At 38.6% G+C, this 17,316-nt stretch overlaps 1 long non-coding RNA gene across 4 annotated transcripts in view; it reads right to left on the reverse strand.

The window, feature by feature from the left end:
- Nucleotides 1-551: 551 nt before the first annotated feature.
- LOC112975449 overlaps nt 552-17,316 on the reverse strand; it is a 33,359-nt gene continuing 16,594 nt past the window's right edge. For all 4 annotated transcript variants that reach the window (XR_003256604.1, XR_003256603.1, XR_003256600.1 and 1 more), the window contains exons 4-5: nt 7,270-7,542; nt 552-887 (exon numbers count right to left, since the gene is read on the reverse strand). This is a non-coding gene — a long non-coding RNA (uncharacterized LOC112975449). The remainder of the gene's footprint in view (nt 888-7,269; nt 7,543-17,316) is intronic.

Genomic DNA, 17,316 nt, shown 5'->3' on the forward strand with positions numbered 1-17,316 from the left:
GTGGTGTATGCCAGGGGTCAATGCTGTGTCCAATCCTGTTCAACTTATTCATCAATGACCTCAATGAAGGGACAGAGTGCACCCTCAGCAAGTTTGCTGATGATACAAAACTGGGAGGAGTGGCCGATACCCCAGAGGGCTGTGCTGCTATTCAGAGGGACCTCGACAGGCTGGAGAGATGGGCAGAGAGGAACCTCATGAAGTTCAAAAAAGGGAAATGCAGAGTCCTTCACCTAGGGAGGGATAACCCCATGCACCAGTACAGGGGCTGACCTGCTGGAAAGCAGCTCTGCAGAGAAGGACCTGGAAGTCCTGGTGGACAACAAGGTGACCATGAGCCAGCAATGTGCCCTTGTGCTCAAGACGGTCAATGGTATCCTGGGTTGCATTAGGAAGAGTGTTGCCAGCAGGTCAAGGGAGGTGATCCTTCCCCTCTACTCAGCTCTGGTGAGGCTGCATCTATACTGTTGATGCAAGACCACTGGCAGAGTACACAGTTTCCTTTCCCCAAAACACTGTTCATTGCAAAGGATTCACTTCAAAAGCCACACTGAAAGTCTTTCTTTGCAAAGTTTATTAATAAACAAGTCATGGTGTTAACACAAATTTTATGGCTTAAAACAATTGTTTAAAAAATACACAGGGAGCTCTTGCCAGATGTGTTTGGAAGATAAGCCCCTCACTTTTTCCTACAGTTTTCTCATGTTGTGAATGCCAGATGCAGGTACTTAGACATGCAATGGATAAGTAGAGTTCAGGCATCTCTGTATCACATCGTCTTGTAAGAAATTATAGACCTTACAGGCAAAGATGTTTACAATACATTTCTTCTGAAAGTCACTACTGGCTGAGCTTAAAGGATTCTCTAGTCATCATGGCCACAAACTCTGAAAGAAAGAGAACCACAGACAAAGAAGGATTTATTAGCCTCATGGCATGCTGCTCACTCAAACCACTGTTAGCTTCATCCAACTTTGATAGAGCCCAATTTTGGTTACTTTATGACAATCATTAATTGAGGCATGCCTTTGCAGCACAGTGGCTTTTTTCCTGCTTGAAAAGTATTTTGATCACTGCAGCTTACACTTCCAAAGGCTGAAATAAATAGGAAGATAACCCACATGGTATCAGTTTAAAAGAATCTTCCTGGTTCTTCAGTAAGAATTGGGGATGTGCCAGATTGGTGTTATCATGACATCAGGACAAGTTTTATTTACTTCTAATCAACTGTGACCGACTAGAAGGAGATAATTATATCATCAACCAGTGTCAGAGATGAGTTCATAATGATTTTTTGGCTTGAGTTTCTCCCAAATAAAACATTTCCTTGGGCATCAGTTACAATTGTTTGTTAAATAGGGTAGTCCACAGTGAGGCAAATGGGGATGAACGTAATGCATTCAGGGCCAATAAAAGAACAGTTCAAGTTAGGTGTGAATCACACCTTTGCATATAGGTTTCCCCAAACCACATGAGAGTTCCTAGGGTATTAACAGACACATTATGTATTTGGAGAAGCAGGGTAAGAGCTAATGGATCATGTAAAGGACAGAGAAAAATGATTATACTAAGAATAGTAAACTATGGTCTGATAATTTAGGTGCAGGGTTAAAGTTACTCCACTGACTATCTATGGGATTATGTCTGTCACAAATACTTAGCAGTGCCTGATTAATATTCAGAGAGTATTTTAATAACGAAACCTGCTCTAAAACTAAAACCCAAATTTGCTTCCTACTGATGAGGAGTTTAGAAAGATATTCTTTCAATCGAATTACTTGTTCCAGAAGAAGGTGAATGATATCCTGTGATATCTTTAGTATTAGTCACTTTGAGAAAAATACATGATTAGATATTTGATCTAGTCTGGCTCTACCAATATTTCAAAAATATTGAGCTGTGTAAGGATTCAGTATTATTAGGATTTATCAATAAAAACATATTCCCGCTCATGTCAGATATCCAGACAGAGAAGAGCACAGTGTTCATTTTTAAATGAACCTAGATTAAATGAAAAATTATGATCATGAGACATCCATAATCTCTGTAAAAAGTTCAGACAAGAATGGGATGGCACTATGATCTCTTCCAGCAAACATGCTTCTTTTGCCACCAGTTGAAGGATCAGCTGAAAAGTAGTGTTGCATTAAACTGTCATTTAGTGACTGGTACCTTAATGTTGATCAAAATCATGAAACAATACATTTTAATTATACATCAGCTGAGGCTTTACCATAAAAACAGGTATTATGGAAACTGTAAATATCACTTGCATTATTTTAGATGAATGGTAAAATACCAAGTTCATTTTCTGTTTTTCTTGTTATAAAAATAACTTAAGTGGAGAGGAAGTCAGTGTCACCATTGGAAATCATCTAATCATCTAATTATCTGATGCCCTAAACTATTTATCTGCCACAGCTGTATACCACTGGCTTTACCTAATCAAAAGTAATGCTGTACTCAGAAGATTTTTACAGAAGGTCAAAGAGGATCCCAAGACTATTGATCATAGGCCATCAAGAGTAATCTTCCTATTGCAGCTTTTTTATGATAGATTAATGTGTGTATTTACAAAAGATTAATGATGTGTGCAGATATCATAACTTCATAGTCTGTTGTTACTAAGCAGCAGAAGTGGTGGGCAAAAAATCTTGCACAGCTTTTAAAAGACTATGCTCTGATAACCATTACTGCAAGAACTACCCTGGAGACAAGCACTAATGATTTGAAAATGAAGATCTCCGCCAGCCAACAGGAATGAGACTAGAATCTCTGCTACAAACTCATGGCATGTGAACTGTTCACCAGCAGGCTCCCTAGGGAAGTGTTGGATCTATATTTAACTTGCATATAGCTTACTATGAGAGTTGCAGGAAAAGATTGGTTTAACAAGTCTGCTTCTTTTCTGTCTCTTCTGTCCTTCTTAATTATCTTCTCCTGTCTTATTCTCTCCTCCCCCTTCTTTTTCTGTGACAAGATGGAGAATAGGCAGGAATAATTTTTAAGAACAGAATGAATTATTATTCAGTATAACTATTTGGATGCCTCCAGCTGGAAGAGATATATATGCTCAATCCTTAGTGTCTCCAGGTTATGAATACAGCAAATGTATTCTCATTTACTGAACCTTTCCATCAAAATAGCACTCAGAAACAAATTCTATGCCTTTCCAAAGAGAAGATAAATTAGGCTARAATTCTGGCCTTGTGTCCTAGAGAATATAGTGGTCTACAAGCTACCCAAGGATAAAAGCATTTCTATTTAAATGAAATTACCAACATAAAGGCCTCCCCCAAACTCCTAACCTCAACTATTTAATGGCTGTGAGTTCCAAACTTTCACTCTGTGCTCAGAAAATGCAGTTTATCTTAGGACCTTTCTTTATTTTCCCTGATATACAGAAGAATTCAGGGAAATTCTTTATTTCTCTTGTCTCTTCTTCAGGGTAGAAAAATCAAAATTGAACACAATATTCTAGACATTAAACACAGGATTGATTAATGTAATGGCATGATGATATTTTCAGTGTCTTGCATAACACTTTTAAGTATTTTAACACAACGTTTGCCTTTATAATGCTAATGTTCATCCCTGGGTACTGGTTCTTGGCAGAACTATTTCACACTAGCACCCACATCTTTTCTGTGTGAGATTATAGTTATTTAAGAAGCCAGCATTTTGTGAACACTACAAATTATTTTCACGCAAGCACATCAACATTTGCCAATATTACATCAGGTCAGCAAATGATAAGTCTTTCACCAATAATTTGTAATTTTTCTTGTGAAACTGTTTTATTGAATTTTTAGTTATAAATTGATTGAAATTTTTTTGCAGAATTTTTAATTGAAAATGTTCATTCTTCAAGCAGTTCTAATGCATAGTGAATTTTTAATGCCATCATGCTATATTTGTACCTGTTTTTCTGATCCCAAAGGAACCGCAGAGCAGGGGTACTCCACATAAAAGTCACTAGGTGTATACTGACAAACATGTTTTAAAAGCTTAATGCAAAAAATGTGATCTAGTATCCAGTGCGTTAAATTACATTAATTAAACCTATGAGGAAACCCAGGATACTACTAGAAAGACTCAGTAGACATTAAATTACAGAGAGAGACTAGGAGAAAAATGTTGTCAAAACCAGAATCCTGTATGCAAAATAACAAATGCCATTAATTTTCAATACAGATTACATTTCTATCTTACGCAGGACTTTTGCAAATTTTGCTCTGATAGGGTCAGCCAACATGATATCTTTAAATTCCAGTTTTGACAAAACCTGAATATTTATTATTTTGTCTCCTTTATTGTCTGTCTAAAGTAGTAAATTTGTATATTGATCACTGGACATTTCCATTTTTGTTTCCTACCACAGCAATCAACATGATAAAACACTGAACTCAGCAGAACTGCTGGAGGGAAATGGCAGAGTGCTTACTGACAGACAGAGGAATATAAAACCGGGCAAATAAGAAAACAGTGGCTGACGCAAGAGGGCAGTCCTGCACTTTTCAGTATACTATACTATATCATCACCGGGAATAGCTTTGTGAGAGACTAGCTCTTGCTGTTGCAAAGAGGAAATGGTGGTTCTAAGGCTCAGTTTTGCTTGGTTCTGTAGCGATTGCTCTGCAGTGCAAGGACTGAGTTTGCTCAAGGAGGACAGGGGGAGTAATCAAACCAGTTTGACTTCCATTCCCAGCATGCTTTTGCTTTTACAACTCTTCCATCTTGTACATTGTCAGCAGAGCCTGACAGAGCATCTACCAAACTGCAAGGAGATGTGTTTGCATGTGGAGGGGGGAGGTGCTTATGGGGGATGATAGTTCTAACTGCAAGACCCCAGATCAAAACCTCAAATGCCCGCAGAGCATTTGCAAACCAGATCTGACTCCAAATGATCACCTGGGTTAATAGAAGCCGGTCTCACTCTGGGTCACCTCTGTTGCCAGCCTAACCTAGTAACAATTGCCCTGCAGTAATCAATCCCTCATGTCCTTAATAGCTTCTACAAGACATTATGCACAGCAAAAGAAAACAATTGAACCTGCTTCTTCTTTAGAGAAGTACAGAGCAGGCAAAGAGGAAGGAACACTGCAGAACGGAGTTTCAGTGTGTGTATAGAGAAAGGAAGTGTGGTTTGACACAGCACAGTGAATAATGCACTTAGTTTTTCTCCTGAGTTCCTAGCAGGAAGGGTATAATCCAGTATTTTCCCTCCACCACCTAGGAAAAATCTTGTGTCTTGCTCAGGCTCTAATTAATTCAAACATAAACTACTTCCCTGACCTAGTCAGGCTGCAGCAGCACAGAATTTTCTTTGCATATCAAAAGCAGCTCAGTCCACTCTCCACAATGTTTTCAGCAGTACTGTCTCAGCCTTTTATCAAAATCATCTGACCCCTTCTCAGGGAAAGCTGATAATCAAAGAGTAATAGATGGCCCYGGCCTTCTGTCCTCAAAGAGGCAGATTACCCCGGCCACTGCTCATTACTTACATCTGCACTTCACAGGTTTCTTCTGATCAACAGCATTGCAGAAATTKTGTCCCTCCAAACAGTAAGATCATGAATAGGGGATTTATAAATTGCACTTCARTGCCTGCAGCAAATAAAGAGGTGCCTTCCCACTTTAAAAATAGCAGTTTATATTTGTGTAGAATSCCATCAGTCAGACCTTAGAATCACTGTTGCGCATGGGGAATACAGTGAAAGAAAATGACCAAAGGCACTTAACAAATTAATGTCAGAGAAAGAATTAAAAGGCAGATCTCCTGAATCCTGATCTAGAGAAGTAACAGCTCGAAAGTACTGCTCCCATATGCCCTGCATGCCTAAATAGCAGGAAGTAGGATGGAAAAGTGTCCATTGATCACCTGAATCTTTTCTATTTAATTGGAGAAAGTCAGAATTTCTTGTTGTTAATGTTTATGAAAATAGGTTTAGTAGCAAGCTTCCATTCAGCCTGCATTTTTGCACTATGACTAGGAAGGGGGTACTGGGAGTTCCTAACCTTACTGCATGGTAAATTAAAAATAACTTCTTTGTTTTAAAGCTTACTAACCACACCCAAAAATGTGGAATGGAGATTATTATTCTGTATTCATTTCTACTGCTGCTTTCCATAAAAGTTTCTTTCTCTTTTGACTTTTGCTTGTGTTCTGACTAGCTCTACTTATCTCTCAGTATGGGATCTGGCTTTACAATCCTAGAAAATTCTGCTTTGCTGTTGAGGCTCTTTGTGAGTCTCAAGTAAGAAATGGATACTTTCAAAAGCTCCCAACCTAGACATGGTATTCCTTTGAGTTTGTTCTACTAAGCTTGCATAGGAGAAGGAGGGATAGGATTGTTCTTGCATGTTAATTGTTCTCCCAATTTATGATGGCTGGGTTCCTAGTTATTTGTCAGGGAAAGTATTTGGAATCTATGACTGATTTTTCATTTAGAATTACATTCTACACTAYTAAAGTCACAGGAAACATGATGAGATCCTACTGTAGAAAAAAGGCCAAGTTTATATTCAGTTTTATTTCTCTTAGCTACATATATCTTCCCTTGTGTGTTTCCAAGCAGATATGACATGCTTCAGTTTGTGGTCGGAAATCTTGCACAGTGTTGCTTTAGGCTCTTAAAGAGTCATCACATAGCATCCAGACATGGGTTCATATCAGTGAGAACTGAAGTGATCTTTATGGATGTACCATTTATAGCCAGTTTCTAAAGTACTTTGGGACTTGAAGACACTGTGTAATTAACACTGTTTATTAGTGCTATAATTATTTAAACTGTGAATGTCTAAAACAATCCTTTCAAGAGAAATACACTATCCTTGGTGATGCTACAGAACAGCCTTTCAGGAAGATTCACAGGATTAGCATATTTCCACTCATAAAGAATTAATCCTGTACATTTTCCCCTCAAAAATGCTTTAATAATTAAACACTTAAAAAAAAAAAAAGTTTTCCAGAGCAGAGAGGTGAATTTAAATGTACATACTTAAAAAAAAAAACAACAATAATTCTCTGAGGTAGTCATTCAAGCATGTCTAAATAATTCTAGATGAGGCAATTAACCAAATAGGAGTTCACTGTCTGTTAGATCTGCTCGGGGTTACTCTGAAATCATTTGTTTTTGACAGGTCTGTATTACAACACATTTGCGCACAAAGTCTCACACCATTTGTGTAAAAGAAGTGTTATCATGGGTATATAAAGAAGCTGCAGGTATTACAGTTTGGTACAGCAAGGAAAGGCAATATACTTACCATGTTCTCAGTGCCTTGGAAGACTGCTCAGACAGAAGTGTCTTGCCCCAAATGGAACTCTCCATTTCAGATTGCAGAAGAGGGCTAGGTGGCTGATCCTCAAGGGACAGGGTTTCTTGAAAACCTTTTGTGACTTCGAAAGCTCAAGACTAAGAACCCTGTTTTTAGAAGACTCATTTCTGACTATATCTGCTTAGACGAGGAGACCATCAGCTCTGAGCCAAACTCTGTGTATAACAGGATTTCCTCTCTGTATTATCTATTCTTGTTGGGCTACAATATTAAAATCATAGAGACACCAGTGTAAGAGATCAGTAAAATACCTGCTCAGTAAGCCAGTTTACAGAGAAATTATGTGGACCAGATATTTATAAAGGAGTTACTGATTGGTGCACCTCAATTTCTGAAACTCCAACTTTAGGCCCAAAAAACCTGACCAGCCTGGTCTGACAAGACTTGTCATATCTTTCTAGGTGCAAAAAAGAAAGCATTAGCCATACCTTGCCCAACCTTTTGAACATTCCTTTGGGGAACTTTGCTCATAATAAATCTATAGCAGAGATATACAAAATTGCTCCCTCAGTGAGTCAAGACAGAGGAGTCCAGAGAACGTCACAACAATTAGAGGCTGAGAGCAGCATGTTCCTCATGTAAAACATTGTATCTGTTACAAGCCAGGTATACCCAGATATTAAATGGTCTACACTGTAATTTAACCCAGAGAGCCGATAAAAATTCTAAGACCGAGGCAGTCCAGGTCCACTATGGACATTTGACAAGTCTAAATCTGGACAAYTGCAGAATGCAGTTTCTCAACTTTGAAAAAATGATAAGGTTGTTATTTATGGTTGTAAGAAAAGGTCAGTTCATGAGAATTGTAATTAATGTTGATGAAGACTGCAATAAAAATTAGTTTTATTTTTTGTCTTGCTGAAGAAGCAAAACTCTATTACCAGATTTAAGAGCTCTTCATTTTTATATAACCACACTTAAAAAATAAAAGGGGAAGGATAAGGGTAAATAACATACAATACAGTAGTAAAATGTTCAGATTCCCGTAGCCTTGTGTACCAGTATGTGTCTCACTAAAACACCTTCAGAAGAAAGTTTTTGCTACAATTTTTGAAGTGCAGACAATTTCCAAAGAAAAAGCCTAAAAAAAATAATATTTGCAAATTTTTTCGGGTTTCTTGTGGGCCAAGAGATTTTTTGTTTTGTTTTGTTATGTTGGTTAAATTATAGCCATAATTATATCTAGAAGTTTGAAGTGTATTGAATTTGATTCCTACTGCCTTTGGCAGCATCCTTTTGTCCCAGGCATGCGAGCAGCATATCTGCTGAGCAAGGTTGCTTTCTGAACAGCATCCTCTTACTGCAGATTTCAAGCCAAGTGTAAGTAATTCCTAGTAAAAATTGTGCACTATGCAGAGTTTCTTTCTTTATGAACAGAGGATTTGAATATCTAGCTACATTTGATGAACTAAAAAGGAAGTGCCTTGGATGAGGGAGGGATAAAGAAAAGTGATCTAATCAAAGGAAAAAGCAGATGAGGGAAGAGAGTGCCTGTACCTTTTTTTTTTTTTTTTGGTAAGGGAGAGGATGAACAACACAATGGGATGGTTCAAAAGACAGAGTCTAATGGCTAATTAAACAAAATGCGATATGGAAGATGACACTGATTATTTAATTCCTCTCCAGCCAGTGGATTTTCTAAGGGATTTCAAGAGACAGAAGCACAATGAGGGCACCAGTCAGAGAAACAAAACATCTGAGATGAGGTTCTTTTTGTGATGTGGATGCAAATGAAAGAAAAGGAATTGGGTGGGGGGGGCAAAGGGAGGCCCAAGGTACAAGTTTGAGAAGGCACTGACTTTAAATGGATACCTTAAGCATAATGTTTTCATTATCTCAGGACCAAAAATAAAAGCAGTTTGGCCAACAGCATTTTTCTTTGAGACTTGGGTATTGCTTCTCTCAGATAGCTTTGTTGTTGTAATGAAAGAAATCTTGGGCTCTTCTCAGAAATGGTAATTAAAAAAAAAAAAAAATCCTTGGAAGCTGGTTTAGATATACTAGGCCAGAGCAGTCTGAATGCACACAGTAAGACTAAAAGGAAAGCACAGATCAGCTCACAGGTATGACAGCATGGGTTAGAGCCAAGCCCTCACAGTCTGCCCTGATTAGGGTCTGAATTATCCTGATGCTCTTGAGCAGGGCTGTGGTTTGAGCACATCTCTTTTCCAAAAGACACTTTTTCCTAAGCCAAATATTTTAAAAGATAAGTATTACAGACCCACTTGCTGGGAATATCAGAAGAGAAGATTAAGAGAAAACATGTGATGGATACAGAACTTCCCTTTAACCTTTTGAGTAATATGAAATAATCCATTGGTGATGCTGACTGTCCCCCTGGTATCCCACTTAGCTGGTGTCAAAATACTTTTAGGACTTGCAGGGGTAAAAAAAATTCTTTTACAACAGCATACCAAAGAACAAGATTAGCCTGGTCTATGTTGAAGAAATCTGCAAACTCTTCTCAGGATTGGTTATGCTAATTCAATTCCAATGGTCCAGCCACAACCTAAACAGGTTGCTGATGATCACAATTAACTTGATGATTTTTTTTTTAAAATGCAGCATCCTTCACTAGAGCTATGTTGGCAGCATACTGACACAAGTGGTCACCTTTTATTGCTGGTTTTATCAGGCTGTCTTCACCTGTTGTAGGAAGGCACTGAAAAGTGTGAAATCCTGTCAACACTGGTATTGAAGTGATTCTCCTTCATAGTGCTGAAAGTTTCTATTCTCTGGCTGAAGAAATCTGCTTGCAGCTGCTGTGCATGTGCCTTTGTGATGTATTGCATTTAGAAGTCTGTTAGGTGACCTCCATCAAGACATTTCCTCCCTTATGCCTCTGTTTCTTTTCCCATCCTGTCTGTCCCATGTTTAAGATGTATGTACTTTGGAGGAGGAAATTCTCCCACAGCACCGGTCATAATGGAGATCTGGTCACAGAGGGGTCTTCTGTGTATTCAAGTTATAGAAATAGTTGAAAAAAAACCCTTTGAATTCCTTGAGCAGCAAAAGTAATGATGCCTGGTTTTCTAGAATTTTATATTTATTGACAAAATTTCCAAACATTTAAGAATATGTAACCTTCAGTAGAAGCTTTCCTTATAGTTAGGACATGCACAAGATTTCTCTCTTGTGTGCATTCTGCAGTGCCTAATAAGGGTGAGCTCATGCTGCAGACTTTCCCACAGTGGGGGTATTAACAGATCCCTCTTCTCTATGCAGTTTCTTGTTTTCATGAAACTTTTAGGAGCTTCGTGTCTTTGAAACCTCCAGTTCTCTACCAACCTTGGTTGAAATTGGTCAGTGGATTCAAAAGTTAGTAGCTGGGGGCGGGGAGGGGAAAGAGGGGAGACAGGACACAGACGGACAGTGTGATTACAAAGCCTCACTTCCTTAGGAAGCCAAGTTAAAAACAACACTGAGTGGGAGACCTGGTCCCATAGCAGACTATATGCTCAGCTGGATAGGGGATCTTAGACTTCTGATTTGTCACTCCAGCATTTTTCACCATCACTAAATCAACTAAATCTGATTATATCCACACAAATTATGTGACAGCTATAAAGGAAAAGCCCCCCTCTCTAATTACCCGAAGAGCATTCTTTACTGTGATTTGAATTTGGAACTCATTTTGCACAGTTCCACATGTAATTTTTATTCCCTCATTTGCCCAGAATGATTGTTTTGCCAGTTATTGTCAGTTGTTATCGGCTACCTTTGTGAAGGAACTTATGACTGGGAGACATAGTGGTGGAGCAAGTTGGTGCCTATGTCACTGTCAACAGCTTGCAGCCTTGTCTCTCTCCTTTTCTCACACACGCGTGCACTCACCCTGAGCACCTGTGCTCAGAAAGAAAATGAAGACTTGGGAATTGCCTCCATAATTCATAGGCTTTATAGCCCAGAGCAAATTATACCTTGGCTCTGTCACAAAATTCAGGTTGCACATCCCATTATAGACAAGCTCATTAACAATATAAGTAAAGTGGTACACTTATAATGGCTTTTATGATCAATGCATTATAATCTTTGGAGAGTATTAAGTGGTAAACCTGCAACATCCAGAGTAAAGCATCAATAGGGTCCAGATACAATAAGAGTTGGAGAAAAGCCATTCCTTGTTCTGCCTTGCACTTGCCTTTGTCTGCTTCACTGCCCCAAATACCATTTGTTCACTGCATTGCTTTAGTGCATTAAGCAGCAAGTTTGAAATACTTAGATGATCAGAAATTCCTGCAGGTCCAGGGATGCTATCTTAGTTACATGTTCAGACAGTGCCTGTGACTTGGGTGCTAGGTGTGTTACCATAATATTTAAAAATAAAATTGGATCAACTCTTGATCCTAAAGTAGGAAATTGCATTTCATTGGTTTAATCTATGGGAGAATTTCTGAAATTCTTTTAAAAGCTAAGTCCTGTTAGTTTTACATAAAGAATCCTTTGACATTCTTCACAGAAACAGTGGTTTCCCTGATGAAATGAATGAAAATTATTTTCTTACCTCCATACGCTGAACCCATGCCATTACTTTCTACTAAAAATGTGATACAGAGCAGTGGTTTGCTGGCTTCTAGACACACACACACACACACACACACACACACACACACGCTAGTATGGTTACATACTAGTAGTGGATGACATCAGGGTGTATGTATGTAATCCAGAAAATGCTTTTGGAAAAATGGAATTTATACTTAACTAGAACCCATACAGTAGAACAGATTTTCAGCAGAAATAACCCGTACTATGCTACTGAAGTCCCTAATTATCTGCCTATGAACTGATAACTCAAGGTGAATAAATATTTGCAGTACGTAATTTGAGAACAGCTAAATATTTGCTGGTAAGTGATGATTTTCTCATTTCTTGCCAAACAGAAAATTTAAACTGATGAAACGGATAGCATCTGGCCTCTAGACTACTTGTGAGTCTTAAATTCAGATTATTGGTTAGTTTTCAGAGAACACATTAGTTACATGGATGTTTCTGAGTTTTGATTGGCTGAACATAGGTTTTAGGATCAACTTCCTTGTTTAAATTTTTTATTTACAAATTAGAATTTTCTTTCCAGCTGTATTCTGTAATTTCTGCCATAAACCTGCCTGTTTTCAAACACTTCTGGTTTATAACCTCATTTACTAAATGATTTATAGACATCAAATGAAAAAGGGGCTCTGATCCAGGCAAAGCAAGTTCAGGAATTCGGTAAGCAGGATTGTATAGGAAGTTGTACTGACTATTGTGTGGACTTGATGGGGCAGCTTGACAGAATTTATTATGATCTTACATGTGATGCTTTTGTATTTCAGAAGACCAGGCATGCCTCATTTCAGTGCTGAGATTTTTATGTTGTGTCTGTACTGGTTCAGAAGAGTATCTTCTACTGATGGAATTGATCAGTAACCTGACAGCAAATATATGGCCAGCTATACAGATTTGCCACATGCACTTTCTGAAAACTGTTAAGGGAATGGCTTATGTTCACAGTGCACTGGGACAGCTAAGATGCAACAGCTACAGCATGCTGCTTTAAAAAATTCAGTTACCTTAACAAAAACTAAGCTAGAAATCTTGGCTCAGTAGAGAGGTTTCGCTTTGATGGGTACATGTATTTCAGTCTCTCTAATTTTTCAGTTGGTTCTTTGGCCCCCAACTAAGGGTACGTATTCTAAAGATGATAGTAACCAGTGAAGTACTGGAAGGAATAAATGGCTGGTTCAAGATTTTTGCACCATCTTCTCCCTTTCCTTCTCTAATCTGCCAAAGCACCTGGGCAATATTTAACTGAAATTCAAACAAAGGGAAAGGAAACTCGCTTTGGAGTGTAAGCAAAACACAGCCTTTGCAATTCACACGCTGGGAAAGTGCAATACCCAACATAGCTTTAACTGCTGGAAAAGCTTCTTATGAAAATATCTGCCTTATCTTCCTTTCAGTACCTGTTCTCTTTCTAGAATCTGTCAGTACTATCCAAAAGGCTACTGACATGACAAGTGGATAGGAGAAGGAGCCCATAAGGCTAGTGTTAAAAAAAGAGACTGACTTAAAATAAACCTAATTAAATTATTGTCAGGTGAGTAGTACTGCTTGATATTGAAAGTCACTAATACGTTTATTCTGGCTGTTTGGGTTGAATTTTGCTGAAGTTGCTCCTTGGGGGAGTTCATCACTGAACAAGGTCAGGACTGCATGGATATAAGTTTCAGAGGAGGAACAGGTATCGATCTGGGTTGAGGGGTGAAGTGTCTTTTCTGTTACTGTGGGTTTTTTTTTTTTGTTTGCTTGTTTTTAATGGAATACTGGCTCAATGGTGTCACAGTTGCCCGAAATGTTATTTACAACAAAGCTACCTCCAACTAAAGTGTATTTTCATGACCATTAAGAGGATGAAATTGGCTCACTCACAGTTCTATTTAAGATGCAAGTGGGATAAGTAAATGTGCATATGAGGAAAGAACTGTCCTGAGCCAGCCTCCTGCAAAGATCTGCAGTGTATATTTTATCCAAAGACTGTTGGCTTTTTGTTTTCTTAATACTCAGAATATATTAAGTGTCATTACATTCATAGCACTGGCTAGCTCAGGAAATTTTCATAACTAGATAGAGAAACTTTTACCTCCAGGTCAATTATCTGAATCCAGGGCAGTTTGGAAGACTGTCTCAAATGATCTAGAGCTCAGGTTCCAGGTCTCAGTCCTGAGACTTCTTGTCACCCTATTAAGTATTGCCCCCAAGCCAAGCAATGACTCCTAGTTTTGCAGGCTAATTTTGATTGTGATCTGGATTTCAAAGCACCTACAGCCAACAAGATTCCATCTCAGACGTAAACACTAAAAAGAATGCTACTCCTTTGTTAGTTTGCACAAGCACTTCATTTGTATAACTTTGTTCATTTCTCCCTTGCTGAAACTCAGCCTTTGTTCCATAATCCATAATCTTAGGTCTAGTTCCAAAGTCCCTCTATTCTACTTTCCACCCTCCCCACAAAATATAAAATCAGGCTTGGCCGGAAGCTTTGCTCAGCTCCATGGTGCAGGAAATGCTGTCCTTTACCCCTGACCAACACTTCCCAAGTGGCTGCGTCTCTTGTCAAAAGGGAGTTATCAGACTTCAGAGAAAAAGTATAGATAACAGTGTTCTGTGAAGCAGGTGGGAGGAAGCTGTGCTGTACATAAGGTCTTCAGCTCTTTTTTAAAGGCACTAGCTGGCAACATTAGCGTGATTAGCTAACCAGAAGGCCATTAAATAAATACACCACTGTATTTCTTCCTCCCTTCTTCCACAAGATGGCATTAGTGAGCCTAGAGTGCCCTACGTGAATGTCCAACTATTGCAGCTCAGTCTATCTTAAATCCTTAAATGAAGTACCTTGAAAAGTACTTCAACATTGCTGCCTCTGAGGCAAGAAACAGAATTTCTTCAGAGTCACGTTTTTCCCTCAATCCACATCCCACTTCAGCAACACTTCACAGCCGAGGTAAGTGAAAAAGCAGTCAGTCAAGAGCCTTCAGTCTTCTCTGGAAGATAAACATCCTGCCTTTGAAGAGAGACTGTTAAACCAGGATCAACAGAAGAAGAGCTAAAAATCTATTTAAAGCACAGCTCAGTCACAATTATGCAAAAAGCGAAAGAGAGAGAGAATGAATATTCTGTGTGACAGCTGATTAAATTTTCAGAACAAATGACTGAAAAAAGAGGACATGACCCTCTTAAACAGGGCTGTTGAAGCCATCAAGACTTAGCAAGCAGAGTGGGTCTTTTATGGTAATTAAGAGTGAGTTGACTGAACCTGCCTTCAGATATTACTGGGTTTGTGCTCTGTATCAGAGGAGGATGACAAACAGAAAAGACAGAGGAACATCTACAAAGAAACTGTGGTGGAGAGAGCAAAAAACTATACTGGAAAATACTTCAATGAATTAGTGATTATTCCTCCCCCTTTGAAACCAATAATGAAGGCGATAAATATTATTACAGTATTTCAGAGAAGAAACATCTGTGTCAAAGAGGCATGGTAACCGACCCAGAGCCACAGATCAAGTCACTGGTACGGACAAAATCCAGGACTACTGACTTCCAGTTCCTTGCTTTGGCTATGGGACCAAGGACTTCCTGGTCTTGGAATGAAGCAGTCCGGCAAGCAGGGGGGTGGTTCAGACTAGGTGCTAGAAAGCAGCACTTACAAAGTCAATTAAAGTTTGTGAGAGGATGATTATCTGGAGGAAGAAAAGCCATCCACTCTTCTTCCTTACTTTAAAATTGCACATATAGATTTTTTTTTATTTCCTAGAATAAAAAGAACAAGCCTGTGTTTTTTCCTACTGACAAAAAGCATCATGCTCTGCTACAGAGCTGCCCTCAATTTAAGGTGTTGTACAGATCAATTGGTCAAATCCTGCTTGTCTTAAGTGATATGAGTTCTCTCAAAGAATGTAAGGCAAACAAATTTGACCAAGTGGATCTACAGCGTCAAGGAAGAAACAAACTTGGCAATATTGCAAGCAATGGGCTGGATTCCAGTATCCTGTGTCTTTATGTAAAACTGTGACTCTGAAGTTACTTGGGATTTAGAATTCAGTACTGTTACTCCAGATCCCCATCAGCCAAAGAGAACAAACACTGGTTTCAACTAAATAGAAATCTCTTTGTAGTTTCCATTAAAAAAAAAAAAAAAGCTAAGAGACTGCCTTTTATCTATATACTGTTTCACTTTCCCTGCTCACAGAACTCAAAACTAATAATCCCCTTTCTTTTTGTTTGAAGTCAGCCTTACCGCTGACTTTATTTTTCCCCAATACTAAAAGATCAAACAGGGTCTGTAACAAATATTTGCAGTTTGCTTAGATGTGAATCAGCTGGACATCTTCCAAATCTAATTTAATCTAARATCTCCTGTTGTTCTCTAATGTACATTCTATGCATGCATTCAGATGGATAATGTTGTCCGCTAAGAGCATGCTGATCTTTCAAGACAAATTGTAACAGTGTACTGAGGATTCTGGCCTGTTGTTCTACCAGGCAAATGATCTGAATGCACGGAATCACCTCAAACTATTTATAATCACCACTATATATCTACTGTCTTCTGGACTGACAGAAGATACTACAATCATCTGAATCATGGAAAAATCACATGAAATTTCCAGTAAGAACTTTCTAATGGTATTCAGATTGGGGAAACTAATTTAAAATGACCAAACTGCCAATCCAGATGTTCCTCTCCATTTTTTGTAGGCTCTTTCCTGAATTACGTACTCTGGCCAAATCTAGAATGAATGTCTGCCTCTCTGTCTGCCATCTGACATAGGACTGTGACTTTGAGGATCTCTAAGTTAATAATATAGCCCTCAAACTGTCACATCCTGCAGTTTGCTTGGTTCTTTGACCTGTTTCCTTTTTTCAAATGCATATTTAACAGCTGCAGTGGGGTGTATCAAAGAGAATTTCCTATTTTCCCACCAAAGATTATGAGGTATCGCTGAGTGTCTTACAGATGAAGAAGCAGACACTAACTAGTATTAACACTGGAATGCAGTTGTCTGCTGGTGTAAGTTCATGGCAAGTATTTGAAAGATAGCATTATGTCTTTTTATATTTTTTTCTTACAGCTGCAACAATGTAACTGCTGAACTGTTGAGTTTCTAAGGTAGCATTCCTGAAGAACCATGAAACACATGATTGTTTGGTCTAGTCTTGCCAGTCAAGCACTGCTGGTTATTGATATTAAAGGGGCCACTCATATCAGTAGCCCTGCAGCCTAACATTGCTTTTGGTTGTAAGATTTCTCACTTACTCTTGACTTTTAACAGCACTTTCTGGTATTAAACACATCATAAGCCTGCTGCTGGATTGGTGCTCTTTCAAGATGGCCAGGAGGCAAAGAATTCAGTCCAGCTGGGAACTTTCTGCTCACTCACATATACACAAACAACAATCATTCTTTAGAACAACTTCATCTCCTTCCACCTG

This window comes from Apteryx rowi, unplaced genomic scaffold (genome assembly GCF_003343035.1).
Source record: "Apteryx rowi isolate R43461 unplaced genomic scaffold, aptRow1 scaffold_67, whole genome shotgun sequence".
In the NCBI taxonomy this organism is placed as follows: domain Eukaryota; kingdom Metazoa; phylum Chordata; class Aves; order Apterygiformes; family Apterygidae; genus Apteryx; species Apteryx rowi.